This window comes from Panthera tigris, chromosome B3, assembly GCF_018350195.1.
Source record: "Panthera tigris isolate Pti1 chromosome B3, P.tigris_Pti1_mat1.1, whole genome shotgun sequence".
Taxonomy (NCBI): domain Eukaryota; kingdom Metazoa; phylum Chordata; class Mammalia; order Carnivora; family Felidae; genus Panthera; species Panthera tigris.
Genome location: NC_056665.1, coordinates 128,059,890 through 128,083,593, shown reverse-complemented (window position 1 = coordinate 128,083,593; position 23,704 = coordinate 128,059,890). Strand labels below are relative to the sequence as shown.

The window sequence follows — 23,704 nt, the reverse complement described above, 5'->3', positions numbered from 1 at the left end:
TCCTAACCAATGTTTATCAAAGGAATTACATTCACAGATTATAAAAGACTTTCTCATGCATCTAAGCATTTCTGCTGTAACCATTAGGTTGTACTTACCAAGAAACATCTACTATTTAATTAATATTTATTGCACATACTATATACCAGGAACAATTCTAGGTTCTGAGAACAGCAGTTAAACAAAGAGAAAACGTATTTAAAAAAAAAAAAAAAATCCCTGTCCTGTGATGGTTACATTTTATTTGGAGGAGAGAGAAAGAAATAGCAATTTGCAAATATAAAAGAAATGGTAATTCAGGTGATGACATCGGTATTTATTTCTGTGCAACAAATCATTGTAGACTTAGTTGGTTGAAATGGAAGCTATTTGATTTGCTTATGATCCTGTGGGTTAGAAATTTGGGTGGGTTCAGCTGAGTATTATTCAGGGTCTTCCCCAAGGTCAATCTTGCAGCCACAACCACTTAGTGACTCATCTAGGGCTCTAGGTCTAGGATAGCCTCTGTCCCATGTCTCACATTTGGTGCTGGCTGGTGTTACCTGGTCCAGCAGGCTTGGTTTGGGGAAGCTTGCCTCAGAAGCCTCATGCTCCAGTGGGCTTCTTCACATGGTGAATCCAGGACAGTGTTCTAGGAAAGAAAAAGTAGACCTATGAAGCCCTTTGAGGGCTAGGCTTAGAGTTCCCACGAGACCATTTCTGCAATATTCTTTTTGTCAAAGAAAGTCATAAAACTACCCCAGATTCAAGGAATGTGGATTCAAGGAAAAAATATAGTTCCTCCTTTGATGAGAAAATGTCCAAGAACTGTTGCAAATGAACATGTATACAAGGATGGAATAGATTTTTATGGCATTATGGCATCTTTTGATAACGAATCTACCTTAGGTCGTAATCCGTGTCATGGTGAAAATAAAAAGCAAGGAGAAAGATAAGGAATGCCAGGCCATAGTAATGGCAAAGAATCCGAATTATAAATAAGAAGTAACATATTTGACAAACTTGGAGGAAATAGAGAAATACGGCATGTAGTTTTCTGGGGAAGATATTCCACCCAGAGGAAATGGCAAAGGGCCTGAGGGAAGTTTCTGTTTGGAATATTCAAAAACCAATGAGGTGATCAAAATGGTGGAAGAGGAGTGGTCTAGCGGAAAAACAGTGGAAGAGGAGGTCAAAGTTATAAATGTGGGCCACTAAAGGGTTTTTTGCCTTTACTCAAATGACATGGGAAGACCTTGGCAGGTTTTGAAAAGATGAGTAGAACATTTTACTAAAGCTCTAAAATGATCAGTCTGGCTACGGTGCCGAAAGTAGACTATTAGAAGGAAGGATAAATTAGAGATTAATCAGGAGGCTACTCCATAAGTCCAGCAAGATATACTTGTGTCTCAGACCAGGATCATAGTAGTGATTATATTCTGAATATACTTTTAAGTTGGTGACAATAAGAAATGGTGACAAATTGGACGTGAACTATGATAAAGAGAAGATAAAGATGATTCCAAAGTTGTTTGGCTTATACAGTGGAAAGCCTGGGGTTGCTAGTTTAAAGACAGAGGATACTGAGGAAGGAGGGGTTTTGAGCCATATTTGGTGTTTATTGTTAGGTATTGTCTTAGCCTGGAATCTCCAGAAATTAAAACTGGGTTAACCACAAAATACAAGTAATTCATGAGGAGTGTGATCCGAAAACAAGAGTGAAGACAGGAGGAGAGTGATAGGGAAAGATCTAATGCAATATTGAACTGATCACCTGTAAAGATCACTTGTTCTTTGATTTGAGGGTTGATGTGAAATCCATCTAAGGATAATTTGGTCTCAGGGGAGAAAAGATTGTGCATGTTTTCACTGGTTGCCATCTCCTTTTGGCTCTGGGATGTTGACCTCCTGAGTTTCTGGGCTTCTGAAGGTGTATGCACAAGTGTCGAGTGGATTTCCATGAAAGTCCTGCTGTTGAATCAAGAGAAGTCATTGGTGGGGCGCCTGGGTGGCTCAGTCGGTTAAACATCCGACTTTGACTCAGGTCATGATCTCGTGGTTTGTGGATTCAAGCCCTGTGTGGGGCTCTGTTCTGACATCTCAGGGTCTGGAGCCTGCTTCAGATTCTGTGTCTGCCCCTGTGTCTGCCCCTCCTCTGCTCATGTTCTGTCTCTGTCTCTCTCTCTCTCTCAAAAATAAATAAAAACATTATTTTTTTAAAGACAAGTAATTTGTGCAGGAAGCCTCCCTTGTTACTCCTTAGATTTTTTAAAGTTTATTTATTTATTTTGAGAGAGAGAGAGAGCACAAGTGAGGAAGTGGCAGAGAGAGAGAGAAAGAGAGAGAGAGAGAGAGGGAGAGAGAATCCTAGGAAGGCTCCGCACCCCCAGTGCAAAGCCTGATGCAAAGCTTGAACTCATGAGCACTGTGATCATGACCTGAGTTGAAGTCAGCCGCTTAACAGACTGAGCCACCAAGTGTCCCACTACTTAGCTTTTTTGTGTGTCTCTTTCTTATCTATCCTTTGAATTAGAAACCCCTTCAATGTCACAATCTCTGCAAATACTTAATACAAGAGGGTTAGTGAAGAAACATCTTTTCCATGAGTGATGTTCTTCATCACTCATTTTTCCCCTTTCTAGATTTCCTTTACATTGACACTTCATTGACTGTGGGTTGCTTTCCTGAAAGATTGACTTATATCTTCAAGCTCAAAGGTTCGGAACCCTTAGTTACCTTGCCCTGTTTGGACCATGTACCATGTAATTTCCCATTCACTATTATTACTGAGAACAGACAAAAAGACTTCCTGTGAATCATCTAGGTTTTAGACATAGTCATTTTTGGCTCCATACGTACTATGTCCTCTGCTAATTAAGATGGATTGTTCCATGAGTGTAGAAAGATATTGCTTGACCTGAAAGACCCCTGGAAAGAGGAGCCCAAATATTCAGGTATAGTTTTATTTCCAAGTTCAGTTGAACACTTACTGGATTCCATACTAAAAAATATCTTAGGGAAATGCATAGCCCGACTGAACTCAAGGCAGATAAGAAAAGGACAAATTCCACAGTGTACCACTGGAAGTCATGTTCTAAGAGGTTTATTTTATATCCTCCTCTCATTTCCTGGACCTGAGTCTTCTAGGTATGAGGGCTGAGCACAATTACAGGCCACTGGTTCAGCATATATACTGCCTTGTGAAAGACAGTGTACTATTCCTATAGAAGGTTGTCCCTGAAATGATGCCTTAATGGAACTTTTCATAGGACATTTCACTGTTCTATTGAATTTGTTTCTGGGTGAGGGGACAGTAGATAAGACAAGTGGAACCTATGGAAGAGAATAAAATTAGTGCATTTTGTAACTTTCTAAAATTCTCCATAAATATCTGGGGTATGTATAATAGGACAACTATACAATATCCCTGAATAAGAAATTATGACATAAGAATCCTGTCCCCATTCTTTTACCAACTATTTCCATAATCTTGAGAAAGTGATGACATTATGGCACAAGGGTGGCTCAGTTGGTTAAGTAAGTGACTCTCCTTTTCGGCTCAGGTCATGATCTCATGGTTTGTAACGTCGAGCCCACATCAAGATCTGTGCTGTGAGCACGGAGGCTGCTTGGGATTCTCTCTCTCTTTCCCTCTCTTTCTCTGCCTCTCCCCCACTCTTCAACTCTCTCTCTTTCTCAAAATAAATAAACTTAAAAAAAAAAGGGATGCATCTCTATTCTAAGACTCTTCATCTGTATATTGGGGAGGTTGGGCTTATAATCGCTAAAATCTCTTCCAGCCACAACAGTTGATGATTTTATGTTCCACAAACACAATCTATATAAGTATTGCTGAGCATCTAAAGGTTTTATATGCATTTTTTTTCACTGAATCCCAAAAGTCTTTGAGTCTTTAAGGTAGTCATATTAGTGTACAGATTAAGAACACTGAACAGAAAATGTTTGATTACATGCCCAAGATTGCATAGCTAAATATTTGTTGACCCAGGATTGGAGTTCATATTTGGCTTCAGAAACTTTATACTTACTTACAGTGCTACAATAAGTCAATTTTTCTGAAAATACTATTGTTAATAATAAAATAATTTTTGTATGTAAAAAAGAAGTTGCTTAATGTTTGTCACTGTAGTTACTTTCATGGGAATAAAAGTAAAAAAAAATCTGTAGTTAAAAAAGAAAGCCTTTACTATTGGAAGTCAACATGATAGTGTTCTTTGTTCTTAGGAATTTGGGGAGAAGTAGTCTATTCCACTTTCTTTATCTGTGTAAGTGAGCCTAGCCATTTTTTTCCTCCTTTTTAGGCCTCAATTTATTATAATGTGGAAACTCCTTTATGTTTATGATACTTTACTCTTTGAGCGGGCCATAATTCTTTCTGTGAGCACAAAAGATTGTTCTGAAAACTAATATTCTCATGTTACCTGCCCAGAATGAATTTATGTATACACTTGTACAGTAAGACTCTAGAAGATAAATTTGATGCCCTCTTTTCCAATGACCTTCTCACTCCTTCAGTAGTTTCCAACACAAACAAAAGGCCTTCATGAACCCCCCAAATTTTCTCTTCTAAGGACCAATAGTTGCAATACCCTATTTGGGTCATATAAAAACAACCATGCTCATATGTCCTATAGATAATTTGTCTTGTACCCTTAGCTTTCAAGACAGGTGTAGTTATTCTTTCACTGATATCCTCTACTTTGGTTATATTAAAGATCTATCTTGTGATATATTACTTAGAATTCAGTATCCCTGGATGCATTTTATTATTTCCTTCATGTTCCTAACTTTCTCACAGTCATTTCTGTAACAGATATTTTTCTGGTCGGAATTATGTTCCAGCCTCTCCCAATTTAATGTTATCAAAAAATTTCATTAACATGCTGTCTGCACCCTCTTATAGATCATTAGCAGCAAACCTGAAGGAGCCCACTCCATATTTCCCCCAGAAGGCTCTGTACCTATTAATCATTATCTTTTACTTATGGTCTTTAAGTTCATTTTTAATTCAAGTGACTGCATTATTCCCTGGGCCAATCTGAACAGAATTTATAAGGAAAGCTGCAGGAGCCTTGTCCTCCCAAGGTCTTAAAAGGTATTTTAAAGAATAATTATAAATATCTTATACTGTGCCTATATATTGCCTAGCAGATCAATTATAATCCTTGGAAGGCTATTTAAGATACTCGATAATTGCTTATCTTTTCTGTCATTCTGTTTTTCCTTTCTCCCTCTCTCCCTTCCTTTCTTCCTTCCTTCCTTCCTTCTTTCCTTCCTTCCTTCCTTCTTTCTTTCCTTCCTTCCTTCCTCCCTCCTTCCCTCCCTCTTTCTTTCTTTCTTTCTTTCTTTCTTTCTTTCTTTCTTTCTTTCTTTCTTCTTATTTATATTTTAAAATAAAATATATTTTATATTTTAACAAAATTTATATTTAATAAAAGACTTATATTTTAAACTGAATTTCCACAAATGCCCAATATAGCCACTTCTCTTGGGCAATCTTCTCTCACAACATCTCACTCAGAAAATTGCTTTGACCGATTTTCTCACTTTGAATGCCCTCCCCCATAGTTTTAGCCAGTGCTTTTTTTTTTTGTCTCTTATGTTTCTTTTTTTTATTTATCTGGGATTTGAATTATTTGCTCTTTTATTTTTGCATCTGGCACAAAAAAATATTTATTCCTTCAGAGCAGTAACAGTATTTTCTTCTTGCTTACCATTCTACTATCTGTGATAATGCCAAATGCTCAGAAAACAAAGACTTAGGCATAGTCACTATTTCAATTACTTCTAGAGGAATCTGTATTTATAATACTTAATGTTATTTTGTCATTATTGATAAACATAAATGTCCCCCATGTGATGCATAGTGTTATGAGCTTTGCAGTTCTGAATTGAATCCTTGCTTTACAGGCTAAAAATTCTGGAATTGTGTGTGGTTATTTAACTTCTCAGCCTTACTTTCCCCAGCAGTAAATTCGTGATTACACGATTGACTCATAGAATAACTGTGAGGATTAATTAAGATAATAGCCATAAATAATCCGTTCCCTTTCATAGCATGATCAATTTTTTTTTTAAATTGCGTTACCTATTTTTTTCTTCAGGCATAGCTTACTGATACTACCAGTTTTTGTTTTCCAGATCTGCCATAAACAACAGGCGACCCATTTATGTTCCCCTACACCATTACAATCTTACGGATGTTTCAAACATCCATTAAGCCTGGATTTGAATTCTTACTAGGCTATTTTCTAGTCATATGATTTGGGGCAAATCACTTCTCTGCAATTTCATCTTACAAAGGAGAAGAACACTAATAATCCCCATGTCAAAGGCTTGTGCTGAGGTGTGAAGGAGAAAATGAATACAAATTGGAGCATAGTGCCTGGAATAGAGCCCAGGGTTCAATAATTCAGGACGATTCACTGGGGCCATGAGATAAGAATGAAGAGCATTTATAGGCCTTGGTTTTACTTCAGTCCTTGTTCTTTTCCCTTTCCCCCTGACCTTTGATTTTCCTTACAGCAGAGGGGCAAAGTCCACCTGGCTTGATTGTTTTTGTTTTTCTATGAACTAACTGAAATATGCTTAGCTCTAGCTCCCAGTATTTCTATACGGAAATGACATGCGCACTTGATATGAGTGAGAATCCACCAGTGTGTCGAACAACATTGTCCTCTACACCCCCACCCCTCGGCCCCCAACCTGCCCCACGCCAGGGAGGTGCTTCACGGAACTCTTAGACTGAGAGCCAATAATGCCACATATTTTAAAATCCACTCTGTCTGCAGTTTACCTTAATTCATACAGTCACAATCTAAAGATTCACATAAATTATTGTTTTATTGACAAAAAAATAAAAACAGTTTAAAAAAATAAAGTTTCTAATTAAATATAGTGATCCTATGGAAAACCAGACTCATACTTTGAAATGCCATCTTTTAAAAACTGAAACATGGGGTCAGTTTGTCTTGGTCTTCCATCCACGTGGACCATGTGTCTTATTTTCTTTCTCTATTAAGTAATTCATCTCCCTCCTCTAATACAGACAACATTAGTATAACCAGTAACAGCACAATTATCTTTTTTATTATGTGACAATTATCTAATATTAGATTATTACCGATTGCAAACAATTCAAAGCAAGAGGCACATATTTGATAATGTTTAGGACAGCAGGGTGTTATTGTGTTTAAAGCCTTCTTAACATCAAAAACTGAATAAATGATAACTAATCATGATAACTAAGGGGCTCGGTGAAATCCCACAGTGTGCAGGGGCATTAACAGTTAATTTGATTTACAAACATTTGCAAAGTATTCAAATGTGTATTTAGGAATACAAATAATAAACTCTTCCAAATTTTAGCTCTGGATCCAACCACACGTAATGGTAAGCTCATATGAGCCCACACGTAAGCTCATATGAGCCCAGCAGTGTGTTAGGATAATAGATAACACGGCTGTTCCCTGGCCCTGAGGAGTGTGCAACTTGTTTATTAGTTTATTCACTTATTTTTTGTCAGTCAAAGTCAATCAAGAAACATTGAGAAACTGACAGCTACAGTTCCATAAGCGTTGTTCTTGGGCTGGTGAAGAAGCACATGCTGATCCTTTACATTTCACTGTGAGTATTTATGCGATTGTCTTGTGGGGGGTGGTGGGGCAAGTGGGAAGCATTTGCCTCTATGTTCATGACTGCATGGAAGAATGGGAGTCAGCTTGAATCCTTTTCAATGAAGGGTCTTTGTTTTGCTGAGCCCTTGGATATTAACCCCTGGGTTTCATAATCACTACAGGGAAAAAAAAAAGTTGCTTTGAATTATAGAATAAGAATAATATGGATTTTCCATGGGCAATCTGGGAGGAAGAAAATGGGCAGTGAGGCAGAGATGGAAGAAACACCAAAACTGTTGATTGACAGGAAGCCTCCTCGTGGCTCTCTCAAGGTATCCAAAAAAACAATCATAAAACTCACAAACATACAGTAGAATTAAATGTGGTTGGAAAGTGACCAAAATCTGAGTTCATAACCTGAGATAGCACATGATACGATTCTGCAAAGCAGACCAAGGAGAGGTACATTGAAGAAGAGAGAACCTGATAGGGATTTGACATGCTGAAATTAATCATATGTTTGCAAGAGAGATTATGGACTTCCAGAGGCTAAATTGTTGGAATTTGGGTCAAGAACAATTTATAGGTATCAGAGGGTCAAGCTTTTTTCCCTCCTCTGCCTCATTAGAATTCTTGGACGAGATATATAATATATATTTATTATATATCATATATATTTATTATATAATAAATACATATAATATATAATAAAATAAATATATAATATAACATATAATATAATTATAAATTAAATATATATCACATATATTTATAAGAGTATTACATCATTAAACATTCTTGTTTATATTTTAATGCTATATAAAATTCCATTCGCTTTTAAAAAAAAATCTTTTTACATTAATTTATTTTTGAGAGACAGAGAGAGACAGAGAACAAGTGGGGGATGGGGGTGAGGCCCAAACTCACCAACCGTGAGATCATGACCTAAGCCAAAGTCGGACGCTTAACCGACTGAGCCACCCAGGCACCCCCATTTGCTTGTTTAAAATAAGAATTTTATATCTTTTCCATATCTGTTAAAAATACACAAGTGCCTGATGCAAGTGAAGGTTTTAGATGGAGTACACATACACACACACACAAACATAAGTATATATGCGAGTATATAGATGCTCTCATACATACATGTATATATATTTACATACATACAGTATATATATATAATATGCATTCTATATATTTTATATATTCTGAACAACTCAGAAATGATTACATGGAAATTATAAAATTCTGAAGGAGGAGAATGCTGCAGACCACCAGGAAATGCTTTTCAGATGTGGTAGCCTTAGGAATGAATGAGATTTGGCCATGAGGAATTTATAAAATTTATAGAAAGAGCATTCCAGGTGGAGAAAATGGTGTGAGCAAAAGCTTTACATTCCCTTGTGAGAAAGCATTATAAAATATAATTAGAGGAGGGATATCTTTCTTCCATGAGTGGCTTGCCTTGGATTTAGGCAACTCTTTGCATATTAGACCTATGGATCCTTTCCCCCACCCCAATTTTCTCTAATAATTTCAAGGTTAAAGGAATTTTAGGACTACCATGTGAGCGAACCATCAATAATTTTCAGCTACCTGGAATAAGGGAAAGTCTGGACTTAACTAAAGCATAATTCAGTGCTGTGTTGCATCAGTAAAAAGAGTTTTTATATCATGCAAGAACCTCCTGAGTTCAGTACACTGTGTCTCTAGCTGTGACTTTTCCTCTCCCAGCAGGCAGGTGTAGGATAAACAGGTGAGATTATCAGCCGTTCATATCAAATAGGCCCCCCAATATATTACATTCTTGTGTGGAGATTTATCCCACTCCAGTTAATTCTCTGCTTTGCCTTGTACCCAAATCGGATCTTGCTACTATATCACTTCCTTGAGTAAAGACTTTCAATGGCTCGCCACTGCTCTGAAAATAAGAGAACAGCACCACCTGATTCTGCCTCAGTTGGCACTGTTTCCTTCTCTCTGTTCCTTTGAGACGAACTGCCTTTCATTCTACACATATGCCACAATTACGCCAGGTTCAGAGTCTTCCCGCCCATATACTACCTCGTCTGCCCTGACCAGCCCTCATCTTTCTGCCAAATAACTTGTCATAAGATTTCCACCTTAGCTTACTTTCTCAAGGAACCCTTTCTTAACCTTAACAAATTAAGGCGGGTCCCTTGTTATAACACTGTTTGTTTGTTTGTTTGTTTGTTTCTTGTCTTTCACACTACTTATCACAATTACATTCAAACAACTATGTAGATAATTGCTTGGAGACATAGTGTCCCCAAGGGAACAGACCTTCTCACTGTCATCGTGTTACCTACCACCTGAGCACAGGATTCCGCCTTACCCATGAGAGGTCCTCAAATTTCTCTCAGCTTAATCAGTGAATTGCAATGAGACAACTTTGGTTTGAATTCCCACATCTCCTCTTCTTAGCTGAAACATTGTAGAAAACTCGATCAATTTCAGTTTCGGTTTTACTCCACCAAAGATATTAAACATAACAATTCCTATTTGACAGATTTTTAAGGATTAAATAAGATGCCTTTACTCCGGGTGCTCTGTAAACCATAAAGCAACATACATATGATTTCTTTTTATAATTGAACATGTATTTTCAGGGCTGTATTTAAATGGGGCTTAAAATAATTAATAAACAGATTACTATTTTGGTGCGTGATGAATATCACCAAACTCGTTTTTATTCACGGCATATAGGCTTTAGACGAAGATGATGTTGGCATCAGCTTTATTGTAAGTTGTGATTGTAACTACATGGTTTGGGTCCTCGTCTGTTTTTCTAATCATTTGTATTCTGCAGGCTCTGGGTAATAATCGTTTTATAGATTTAGGATAAGAGTTCTATATTACCCATTTTTAACTGATTGCTCACTTCAGCAGAGTAATCATTTTAGAATCTGTTAATGATCCCCTATGACGGCTTTTATAGACACAGCACCACATACCATGTATCCGCGACATGTAAGTATCTGCGACTATTTTTCAGTTGTGAGAAGAGATTTGTCCAAAAGAATCAAGAAAAAGCACAAAACCACAATCAGCGTCATATAAAAGGTGCAAATTAACATCAAGAAATATAATTACCTAGCAATTTCAGTCCATCATATGCGTGTAGATAATGTGCTTCTCTAATGGGAGTCCAGAGTTATTTCTGAAAGCACATGCTTTCTACCGCCATGTGGGACACATCTGAGTGTGCCCAGGCCTTACTTCTTTGTGGCAGCCAAGATAAATAAAGCAAAACAGTCTCCTGAAAAGCACGGGCAGAGTATCTGCAGACCATTAATCTTCATCCATCCTCATTTTGCAAGCAGTATATATGCCACTTTGTACATTTACTTAGGGATCTCCTTTCCAACATTTTCCCCCCTCATTCTCCTTCTCATCCAGCTTAACTTTGATTCTGCCTTTGAATCATTCTAGTTGGCAGGCAGTATCTTTCCACACAACAGTTCAAAGCTGTCAATATCAGTCACTATTTCACCCTATTGGACATGTGAGTATATATTATAAATGCACTGTGCCTTCTTGATTCATTATTAATAGTCGTAATTTTAGGTACCACTTTTTCTCTTTGACTCTTTGGATCTCTTCCTTTTTCAGACTCTCCTCTTAAGTTCTGTATTTCTTTTTTATTTCTCAGCTTCATGACTTTGTTGCTTTGTCTTACACTATCATTTTAACTTGTCCATCCCTACGTTTATACGTTATTTGCCTATTCAACGCTGAAAGAATTGGAGGTGTAAAATTTAGTTTAAATGATTTTACCTGCATATCTGCAAAGAAAATCAATTATTCATTTTCAACCAGTGGCTTTAAAACCATGGAAACACATTTGTTTCTCCGTTGGAGATGGGAGCAAGGGAAAAAGCATTTGACTTGGAACCCCCTGACTCTTTTACATAATATGCTTTTTGCTTTGGTTTAAAATTCCTCTTCACTATTTTTTTTTCCTCCTAATCATTGACCTACTGAACTTAAGGCATAACAGCTTTTCCTAAATTTGCTGTTTCAGAACCCTAATTCAATCCTGAATATATTGCAGATTTTCAGGATCTGTTTAGAAGTTGCTAAGAGGGACTCTCTCAAATTTTCTAACAAATTACAGAACAGCTACTTCTATGTCATGATCCTCTGGAACTCATCCACCAGTGCTGTAAGTGCTGTTAAAAAAGGACAATGTTAAAGCAATCAAACTGCAAATTGTAGAATTAAGAGACACTTTAGATCCTCCAAATCCCCCAGGGAATGATGTTATTTTTTTGATTGCTTTCTTGAAAGGGCAATAAGATGTGTGAAATAACTTTTGACATTAAAAATACAGAATGGGAGACACGTGAGTATACTTTTTCCTTTTGCCTTTATTCTTTCTTGAGCTATTTTGTCTTTCAGACATGTCTCTATTGGGTTCTGTAGAGTGTTGCCCCAGTGATGTTTTATTTTAGAACACTATGTATCCATTAAGAGGCTCTCAAATGTAGAGTTCTAAAGTTTACACTTCAACTAATTAATTAGGGACAAAATTCTCAGCTATTTGATGAAATAGGCTTTACTCTAAATGAATTCATCCAAAATTGTAAAAATAAAAACCAGATTATTTAGAGTGTCAATTTTAGTTTTAGTGAAGTAAATTGGGAAAGTTCTCAAAATACTGAAATAGCAAGCTGTAAGTGGGAAATTTTAATGTTTTGGAAAATATATGTGGCTTTTAAAATTTTATTTACTAGAGGAATGCTGACATTTCAATATCTATAACAACCTTGCATTCAGAATTTTTACCCTCTTAAAATTATTTTATCTTTGTTTCTAATCTGTCTACCTTCCTCAATTATCCACTCATATTTGTTCATCCATATACAACTTACTCTTCATTTACCAAACGAGTAATATATATTTAAAATGTCTTATGGAGCGCCCGGGTGGCTCAGTGGGTTGAGTCTCTGACTCCCAGTTTCAGCTCAAGTTATGACTCTCAGTTTCAGCTCAGGTTATGATCTCACATGTCGTGAGTTCGAGCCCCACATGGGGCTCTAAGCTGACAGCACTGAGCCTGCTTGGGTTTCTCTTTCCCTCTCTCTCTGCCCCTCCTCATACCCCACTTGTGCTGTCTTTGTCTCTCTCAAAATAGGTAAAAACAGTTAAAAATTTTTTTAAAGTAAATAAAATGTCTTTGTTTTGTACACATTTTTGGCAGCTATAGCAAGGTGCCTCCAGTCTCATAAATGATGGTCATATTTTTTTCTCTCTTTCTCTCCATCTATTCATTGTGTTTAAACTCAAGTTTGAATTTAAAAAAAAGAAAAAAAATGTACCTATTTCTTCTCTCCATTCCTATAGTACCACCCTAGTCAAGGGGCTCATCTCATCTCATCAACGTACACAGATTGTAAATAAAGTTTTTCCCAGGCAGAAAATCTAGCACAACAGAGTATGTGAGCCATGTACAGAGAAGTGCAGATTGAAGCTGATGTTTGAACAGCAACACCTAATGTGATGTTGAGACTTGTGATACATTACAGATAGAAAATTCTTGGACTTTACGAAACTGAATGCTTGCCATCTCTTTATTAAGCTTAGCTTAGCTTAGCTATCTCTCTTCCTCACAATCTAGAAGAACTGTGATTGGCACGTAGTAGGAGCTCATAAATAGTTGTTTCCGTTATTATTATTTACACAAGATCAGATTTTACCCATTCTTCATGGGTCACTAAAAGCTATTTTCATTATTCAGTCTATTCCTTATTGCTCCCTAGAAGAAAATAATATTCCCATTCCACAGTTGCAATTTTCTCCCTGTCTTTAACTGACCTTTGATCTTTGATTTTAAATGCATATTACACACATTTTTGCCTATATATATATATATATAGCATATCATTACAGTCTAATTCCATTCTGGAAGGTATCATGTCTTATAGTCTTGTATCAATCATAATCTCTACAATAATAATTATTATACATTAGACAGTTAAGTATTTGAAGAAAATAGTGATCAATATCCTTTAAGACTCCATGGGATATGGGGGAGTGTTTCTACCGTTGTGACTATGTCCCAGGCTGTGGATCCATGAACGACTGAAAGAAATGCAACGCTCTCTGCTTCATGGAGGTGGGAAAGGAAGTCCTATTGAGATGTTGGCTCCCAAGGGCGATGAACTCACTCCTAAGCTAAGTGACTTGCAACTGCTCAGCAGCTCAGAGGGCTGTCACTTCAAATTCATACTGGAGGGCGCCTGGGTGGCTCAGTTGGTTAAGCACCCCACTTTGGCTCAGGTCATGATCTCACAGTTCATGAGTTAGAGCCCAGTGCTGGGCTCTGTGCTGACAGCACAGAGCCTGGAGCCTGCTTCGGATCCTGTGTTTCCCTCTCTCTCTGCGCGCCCCACCCCCAGCTTATTCTCTTTCTCTGTCTCTCTCAGAAATAAACATTAAAAAGATTTAAAAAATAAATTCATACCTCAAAATATGCAAAATCTATACAAGTTACCAGCTTTTGTGTTACTTCATATAGTTGAACAGACTTCATATAGATATGAAGTCTGAGCATGTCAATGGTCTATCGTGACTGGTTTTACTCTTTTTTCAGGACAAGCCTCCCCTCTGGACTCAGTGCAAAGCACGGCGAGCAGGGCAGTTAGCTTATGGATAAATATCCTCAATTATATCCTCCAGAGATTTGCTTTATGCCTTGCCAAGAGCCCATTATTCCAATGCTCAGCTTCTGCTTGGACTAGAAATCCAAATCTGATTCTTCAAAAACATCTGTTCAGCCAGCTGTTTGCTACTCTTATAGTGAGTATTCTTCCAAAGTGAAGCTGAAATATCTCCTTGCTCTTATAATTTCAAGATTGCTGCCTAAGGCTTCATAATCCCCTGCGATGCTTCCAAATTTATCCATGTATTCATTCATTCATCATTCATTGATTCACTTGTGAATTATTAATTGAATCCATTATTTATTGAGTCCCTAAGATGTGCTGGCATTGTGCTAAGAACCAGGTAAGACTGGTGAATCAAATTGGCATTGGTTCTTTCCCTAGGAGGGAAGTTTGTGTTAAATAGAGTTATTGGTTCCCATCTAAACTTGTGGGTGTCTAAGGTAAACTGCAAGTTTGATAACCTTTCATCCCCCTCTTATAATGGGCACCAAGAATGAATACATAGTCCATTTTACCCTGGTATATTAGCATCACGATTTTATTAAACCTTCAACAGAATGCAGTTGGCCTTGGATTCATCCTTTTATGGTTAGTAGCTAGTTTCTTCACATCTTTGGAGCATGCAGTTCATCAGTTCTGGATTTCTTCATGACTGACGACTCACTAGCTATGGAAAAGTTCTCATTTAAATAAAAATGTTTAAAAAATTTTTTAAAAAGGGGTGCCTGGGTGGCTCAGTCGGTTGAGCATCCGGCTTTGGCTCAGGTCATGATCTCATGGTTTGTGAGTTCGAGCCCCACCTCAGGCACTGTGCTGGCAGCTTGGAGCCTGGAGCCTGCTTCGGATTCTGTGTCTCCCTCTCTCTCTGCTCCTCCCCTGCTCACACTCTGTCTCTCAAAAATAAATAAATGTTAAAAAAATTTTTTTTTAAAAAGAAAAGTTCTCATTACTACCACTCCACTAATGCAGAATTTCTGCGTCTCTTATTTGTGTCATTTACTTTGTGTCATTCAGTCACACTCCATCCTTAAGGTGATGATTAGAGCTGCCCTCAGCTGCCTCATTTTTTTATTTTAAGTTTATCTATTTATTTTGAGATAGAGAGAGAGCACAATTGGGGTAGCGGCAGAGAGAGAGAATCCCAAGCATGCTCTGAGCTGTCAGCACAGAGCCCGATGTGGGGCTTGAACTCCTGAATCATGAGATCACGGCCTGAGCCAAATTCAGGAGTTAACCAACTGAGGCCGCCCAGGTGCCCCAGCAGCTGCCTCATTTTTAGTAGGCGCCACTGTATACCACTTGTGCAGCTTCAACAGAACAGATGTGCTACAGCCAATTTCCCTGACCGGTCTACCTATATCAGAGAGTTCCAGAGGAACAAATTTGGATGAAATACATTGTAGCATAAAGTCTGCTACCTCTAGTTCTGCCACATACGTGGCAACATGGTCACACATCCCTGTCATCCCACTAAGCTGGGATTCAGGTAACTTGAGTCTCCAAATCAGCTTCAATGTTTATTATCCTGATGTAGATATTATGTACACTTTAGCCATATGTAGAGCTGACTGTTTATTTAACTTGTTTCATATCTTAATGCTAATGAGGATGGTCTTTTCACTTTGCTTTCAGTGTTTTAAGTCCCTAATGCGTTCCCATTATAAACATATAAAATATTTGTAAGTAAAAGGTGGGAATAAAGTGAATGATTAAACTCTGCTTGAGAGGTAAAGAAAATATATAAAAATTGTTTAATAAAAATTTGATATATTTTTACTAAAACAAATTATTATATTGCCATACATGAAGCTGTCAGAAATTTAATTCATCTATTTAGCTGTGAAGTGTCCAGGGCATCTACCATAGCAATGTGGACTTCAATTTTAGCAAAAATTTCAGGAATTTATTCCATTGGGTGATGCTTTATCCCAGTCATGGCTCTATTTTGCATTCTATGGTGCCAAAAATGTTTTCTTATTGCCTTTATCTACTTTCTTTTCCCTATGATGTTTCATTGAATCTCCATTCAACTTAGATTCCTGTAAAGATGGAAGTCAAATAGAGCCAAATTTAAATGAAACGTCGAGGTGCTTCTACAAGTCACAAAACCAAGTATGTAAAACATTTCTCTTGAGGTATCTTACATGCTTCATCATGACGCTTATTGATTTGGGAACTAACCTCTCATTGTTAACCTGAAATTAGGATATTCTTGGCTATTTATACCAAATGAAGGGAAACCATGGTAAAGGCATCTTTGCTGAATATGGAGAGTGGTGCCTGAGTGGTTCAATCAGTTAAGCATCCGACTCTTGGTTTTCACTCAGGTCATGAACACACAGTTTTGTGAGTTTGAGCCCCGCATGAGTTCAAGCTGCCAGTGCAGAACCCGCTTGAGATCCTTTCTCTTTCCCACTTTTGGCCCCCGTGCGTGCCCTGTCTCTGTCTCTCTCAAAAATAAATAAACCAGGGGCGCCTGGGTGGCGCAGTCGGTTAATCGTCCGACTTCAGCCAGGTCACGATCTCGTGGTCCGTGAGTTCGAGCCCCGCGTCAGGCTCTGGGCTGATGGCTCGGAGCCTGGAGCCTGTTTCCGATTCTGTGTCTCCCTCTCTCTCTGCCCCTCCCCCGTTCATGCTCTGTCTCTCTCTGTCCCAAAAATAAATAAAAAACGTTGAAAAAAAAATTTTTTTTAAAAATAAATAAACCAAAAAAAAAGAAAAAAAGAAAAAAGAACATGAGGAGTAACCTCCACCTCGACTATAAACCAGTGATTCCTAAACTAGTTCATTATTGGAATCATCTATAAAGCTTCCTGAGCATATAGGTGATCTGTGTAAAGAACTAGAACCTCCAAAGGCAGTTCTTGGAATTTTGATGAAGATCTTGTACTGGATTCTTTTAACCCACTCAATTTTTATTCTTGATGTACACCACTTTTCTTCAGAACTTTTCGATGTACACAATCTTACCCATTCAGTGCCTGACTTCCTGTTTGGCTCTAGCTCTTCAGCCATAGTTGGCTCATCCATGTAGAGGTCAGCAGCCCCAGACACAACTTGCCTCCCTCCCCAAATTCACTCAAGAATCATTAATTGACTCAAATGTGGCCAACTGAAGGCTTTTTCCAGGACAATTAAAATCAAGAGATGGCAGAGTACATACTGCACTGACAGCAGAAGCTGTGGATGAAGATGTGACGCTCAGTAGGGAGCATGGGTCTGTTTCTGTGTTTGTTTACTATGGCTGCTATAGCAAAGTACCACAGACTGGGTGACAAACTACAAAAATGTATTGTCTCATTGTTCTGGAGGGTAGAAGTCCAAGATCGAGGTGTCAGCAAGATTGGGTTCTTCTGAGGACTCTTTCCTTGGCTTGCAGACAGGGTCTTCTGGTGTCCTCCCACGGTCTTCCCCCTGTACATCTGTGTCCAAATTTCCTCTCTTATAAGAACATCAGCCATGTACTGCATTTAGACTCACCTGAATGACCTACTTTTGAACACTTATTCATTCTTGAGATACAGAGACAGAGCGTGAGTGGAGGAAGGGGCAGAGAGACAGGGAGACACAGAATATGAAGCAGGCTCCAGGCTCTGAGCTGTCAGCACGCAGCCCGATGTTGGGTTCGAACCCACAGACTGCAAGATCATGACCTGAGCTGAAGTCAGACGCTTAACCAACTGAGCCACCCAGGCACCCCCTGAATGACCTACTTTTCATTTAATTGCCTCTTTAAAAGCCTCTGTCTCCAAATACAGTCACATTCTGAGGTACTGAGGGTTAGAATATTAATATATGCATTTGTGGGGGACACAATTCAGCTCACAACTGTGACGCCCTGCCTTTCTTTCCAAATCAGTCCAAGAGTTGTTAACCTACTCTAATGTGGTCTCTTCCAGGGTATTTCAAAGCACAACCTGACAGAGTATGTTCTCCCCTGACAGCAAAAGCTGTGGATGGGGAAGTAAGATGCAAGGCAGGGGTGGGTGGGCAGTGGGGGAGACTGTGGTTTTGTTTCCTCCCTATGAAGTGGGAGCCTAACCTCATTGATAGAGATGTCATCTGACAGCCAGAGGAGAACACAGATTAAAACTCAGGGAAGAACCGAGTCTCAGAGGTGTTAAATTCATTGGTTGTCCCTGTTCTTGAGTACTGACTGGACCTATCACCTTCTATAATTCTGTTTTCATCCTTTGTCTGGATATTTGAGCCGGTAGATTCCAACCTACCCAAACTATTTTGAGTTCAACTAGAATAATTCATAGATGATTCAGATGCTATTCACTAAGCAGTTTAAGCAGATCCCTGCTTTAAACTACCCCGGTTTCCGTCTCTAAAGAAAGTGTCAAATGCTATATCTAACTTAATTCTAAATTTTGATTTCTCCTTCATATACCTCTTCCACATCTTTTTCACAGCTCGCATCTTATATACCTGAAAGTTTCATCCTGACCATCAAGATCTAGAACAGATTATAATCTGTGGTGGGAGTGGAAGATTTTTAATCTGCTTCCTCCATTCCCTATCCCCACTATATCCCCAGTATGTAAGCAAATTACTCTTGCGGTTTCTCTAAACCTAACCAGTTTGGTTCTATATGATCCTCCCATAGTGTAACTCAACCTTTAAGTAAATTCAATTCTTCTTTGATATCTGAATCTGAGTTATTGTTCTATTGAATTGTCCAATGCCCATTTTAACCCATCCCTAAGATTCTTTTTCTGCCTCCAGGCCATAAAGATGATTTTTCCCCCCTAAGGTACCTGCCCAAGGTGGTGGCTGTGTGGTACACTGTTTTACCTCTCTTCCTTTTTGAGAACAACCTATACATTTTTCACATGCTCAGATGTGACTGTCTTGAAGTATGAAAAGACAGGAGACAAACTTTCACAGGTGGAGAAAATAGGCACACATTATCTGTCCTTGCATTCATTCACTGAGAGCAAAAAAATACCCTCATGAAGTTATCTATGAAGGTGCTAAAAATATAAATAATGTATACTGTGATTTGCTTATGTCCCATTGTTGAAAATACCTAACTCATAAGATCTTATGCTGTTTAGACAACACAAAGTGGGACGTGAAAATATGCTGACAATTACTTCTTAAGAGAGCAAGACTTTAAAAAAAGCAACAACGAGGTTTTGTGGTGTGTGAAGGATGTGGTCTGTGGGTAGCCTAGAAATAAAGCTCTCATCCCACTTCAAGAAGTAGTGCTTTCTTACTTCCATCCTTAAGGAATCAATTTCCCTGGAGTGTTCTGGTCCTTTCATTACAGGGAGCCTTGTATCTAGGATCCAAAGATCTGCTGGAGAAATGACAGTCAGGGTCATTTCAAAGCAGGGCACCTTTGACCTGGGCCAGCCCTGACCCATTTAGAGGAAAGACTAGACTTCGTTGCACATCCTTATTTTTCTTATGGGTCCCTTAAAATAATTATAGGTGCCCACGCGTGTACATACATGTAGATACATACTCTAGATGTTCACAGAGTCGCAAGGAGGAAAACATTTAAGTAAGTATTTGTAGTACAAGGTGGTAAATGCAGCAAAAGGAGCACATGCTGTGTTCAGATACTGCTCTGAAGACAAGGGTACCATTTTGTCTTAATTGGTTACAAGGAGAAGGGTTATGGCTGTCAATACATCATAGACTTCTTGGAGCAAGTGTAGCCTCACAGTATGATTTTAAAGAATGATAAGTAAAGCACCTTGGGTGAGAGGAAGTATTGTAAGTAAAAGAAATGACATGCTAAATGCCAACTCCTGATTCTGCATGGTTTGTTCAAGAAAACATAGTGATGAGTAGATCGTCACTGCTGAGAATGTGGTGCTCTCATGTAGGCTGTGTTTATGTTATATGGCATGAGGCTGAAGGTAAGACTTGAAAAGGAAAAAAAAAAAGGTAGAATCTTAGAGAACTTGGTTGGAACTCCGAATGTACCCCTAAAACATTAGGAGCTAGTGAAGAAACACGCATTGGAGTAACCTGTCAGACTTCTGAGCACTGAAAAGCTCAGTAAGTATGGTAGGTTTCTCTCAGCTGATGACAAATAGCTGGAGACAATTGTCAATTCATGTTAACACACTAAAAGTGAAAATTAAGTATCTCAAACAATGTGACAAATGCTTTCATGGTGGTTTTATGTTAAAAAAGATAAAAGTAACATTAAGAAGAAAGTTTATTTTGTCTTACATTAAATTGCATTCAGGTGCTATTTTCAAGCTATGCAGTCATTCTTGTAATTAATAAAAATTACACATCTTAATGCTTTCTGTAAACATCTGCCTATTAAATTATGCGATAATACATTTTGAGTTCTGAAATTTACATTTGGCTTTAATGTTGCTAACTTCAGGAAAAGTCAAACTGGTAAGGATATTTGAGAATTTTATTATTTTTTCCCCCATGAGTCTTAATGTCTTGTGATTCACACCATTTTTGTCCTCTTTAGTTATATTTTCTAAAGTTGCTAACTGGCTTAAGCCTGTTCAATTCTCATTTGAAATGGATTTGTGTATGATTTGTAGCCTTCTACTAGGCCACGCAAGAACTCTTGTTGAATTGGGAAAAAAAAAGGAAAAAGAAAAGCACCCCTTTCTAAAGCCAAAATTTTCATAATAAATGTACAACTATGATGTTTACATAGAGAATACCACCCGAACAATTCTGCAGTACACGGCTTACCCAACTCTTTGTGGTATAGGAGATCTTCTGCAACAACATGCTCCTCTGCTCTTTTGAATCTTTCCTCTTTTGCAAGGTAAGCAAGATAATTTTGAAACCAATTTACATGGTACAACTTACATAGCATAGGCAGACTTTGCAACTGTTGCAAGCATGGGAAAATGAACTCTTCGAGGAAGATAATACGTAGAAAAAGATACCAGTTTTAGGCAGGTAGTAACACTGATTGATCAATTAATATCTTCTGATGACAACTTCTGCTTCTCTATACATTCTCTTGAGAAGTTGGATAGTGTAGACTCATACTGAAGATGATCTCAAATCAGAGAAATAGAGGTGAAGGTGGCATACTGAAAAATAAAAACAAAAACAAAAAACAAACTATGTAGATTACCCAACAGATAGTAGTTGGTTATTTGGTGAATGTGCTAGGAGAGAAAAGGCGGATTAGTGAATCTCAGACATTAGGACTTCTGGTGTGGGAACACTTTGTGGCCTATGGTTCCTCACCATGTAATGAGGTATAAATGGAGGAGCAAATTTAGAAAGGAAAACAGGATTAGTTTACTTTAGGCCATATATTTCTATGACGCTCCCTATCCAGACACTAATATTTAGTAAGGACTAGGATATTGGTTCTAGAATTTGTAGGAGGTGTCAAAGCTAGGGATGGAAATTTGAGAACCATCAGCATATGGGTGGTATTTGGAAACATGGCAGGGAAAAAAAAAAAGGTTTTAAGGGAGGAAATAGAATGATAAAACAGGAAGAATCCTAGGAGATTGAGTGTTTATGGAACAAATGGAGGAAAAGAGAAGGAACATTCAGAAAAGGAACAGAAGAACAAAGACAGAGTTCTGAAATCTAGATCCTGGAGGATATGCCATCTACCCTCAGGGAGCTCTGATGCCCAACAGTGTGAAAGTCATAAGAAGGTCAAATCAAGGAGGGATTGAGGAAAGTATCACATGTGTTTTAGGATTATCTAAAAGGATTCAATAAATAGCTCCACTTTTCCTTGACCAACTTTGAATTGTGAAATAAGTAAAAGGAATGACAGCAACCACAACAACAGATAATGATGCAATTACCCAGAAAGAGTAAGATAAGGGAAACAGCTTTGTACAGCTCTGAAAGACTAAGATAAGGGATACAGCAAACTGGCCTAGAATAGAACCCTGGGATAGGCAAACTGGCCTTCCAAGTCATAGGCAACACTGGGCCAGAGGGGGACCCCCTGCATTGGGGAGCTTCTCGGGTGCAGCATATGCCATGGAGTAGCAGAGAAGAACAACTGCTCCTTCTGTCCTGCTCTCATAGGAGCACAAGGGAATTCACAATTCATTGCGAGAGAGTGAGCAAGAGTAAGAGAGAACTCAGGCAGTTGAAGATCAAATCAAAATGTCACCTTCATTCGCTACACAGCTGTCAGGTATGCGGGAACATGGACTTACAAACACTATTCTGCATGACTAACATTTCTCAGACTGTCAAAGCAAATCTCCATAGCCCCACTCCAACCCTCCCAGAGGGGCTGAGTCAGTCTTGCTGAGTTTGGCCAAGAGAATGGAGACCACCTGAATAAGGCCCATTGCAGTAGATGTGATCCATGAATTTACATAGGGCTGCTAAGTTCAGAAGGGCCGTGGCTTGGAGTTTAATGATGTGTGGCCGGTGCCTTGGAATTCTTAACAATTTAATTTTAAAATACATGTTCAGCTCACTCGTAGCCCATCTCTGGCTTTCTTTCCATCTCTTTGAGGAAAACCTTTTATTTCTTGGGTCCATGGTATCCCAGGTCATCTTGACCTTTGCCTCCTTGCCCTTGCCCGACAACTACCACCTCCGGCCTCCCCAAATTCACTCTGTGGGGACCTGGACCTAGGTACAGGGAGGGAAGGTCTGGGTCAGACACAGGCATCCTGCAACATCTTGGGATGGGGCATAATGGTGGTCATCCTTGCTCAGGGCTGGGAGTATTTACCCAGTGGCTGGAGGTGAGGATCAACCCTCTTAGTCACTCCTGATTCAGGCATGTCACACATCATTTGTTAGGTCACCCGTTGATATGACTTAGAAATGCAGGTGGCCCTTTGGGAAGGGAAGATATCGGCTGCTCCCTCCCCACCCAATGCATCAGTTCTGCAGCTGCGGGGAGGGGGGACTTGGAAGCAGTATGCTCTGTGTGCATCACTGAATCACAGAACGGGGCCTCACCTGGGAACCCGGCAGCATCTACCCTGGCCTCATGACTACCACCACCCCTAAGGGAGTGTGGCATTAAGTAGCGGATCAAAGACATCATGACAGGTTAAGAGGGAGACCGCAGAAGAGAAAATAGTTTTATATATTAGTAGCTTTAATGTTACATTTTTCCTTTTCTTTGGACAAGGGTCTCCACCTGTCCATTTTAAAGCAGGCCTTAGAAATAATGTAACACACCTGAAATTTCCAAGATGAGCTGAGCCACATATTCTGTTCCTTCTGTGTTAGTCACCAATTGAGGGTCAGTCACTGAGTGAGGACTAAGGGAGTAAAATGGGGCCCAGAGGATCATGCAAGGGGAATTTCGTTCACATGCGCTCAGTGATGGGCCTGTGTTGTTCCTCATGAGCCTAATTAACCTACATGTGGCATTTCAGATGGAGCAGATCAGAGCTCTGTTAGTGACAAAAGCTGAAATGACGGAGGCAGAGCTACAAGACTTAA

At 38.8% G+C, this 23,704-nt stretch overlaps 1 long non-coding RNA gene across 2 annotated transcripts; it reads right to left on the bottom strand.

Annotated features, from left to right (window-relative positions):
* Window positions 1–306: 306 nt before the first annotated feature.
* On the bottom strand, window positions 307–21,716 carry LOC122239678. Of its 2 annotated transcripts, none has more exons than XR_006219025.1 (4): window positions 21,116–21,716; window positions 9,976–10,064; window positions 1,754–1,950; window positions 307–631 (listed from the first exon to the last, which is right to left on the bottom strand). It is a non-coding gene; the product is annotated as an uncharacterized LOC122239678 (long non-coding RNA). The 2 variants fall into 2 exon arrangements; XR_006219026.1 differs by having other exon boundaries at window positions 1,754–1,947.
* Window positions 21,717–23,704: the final 1,988 nt, after the last annotated feature.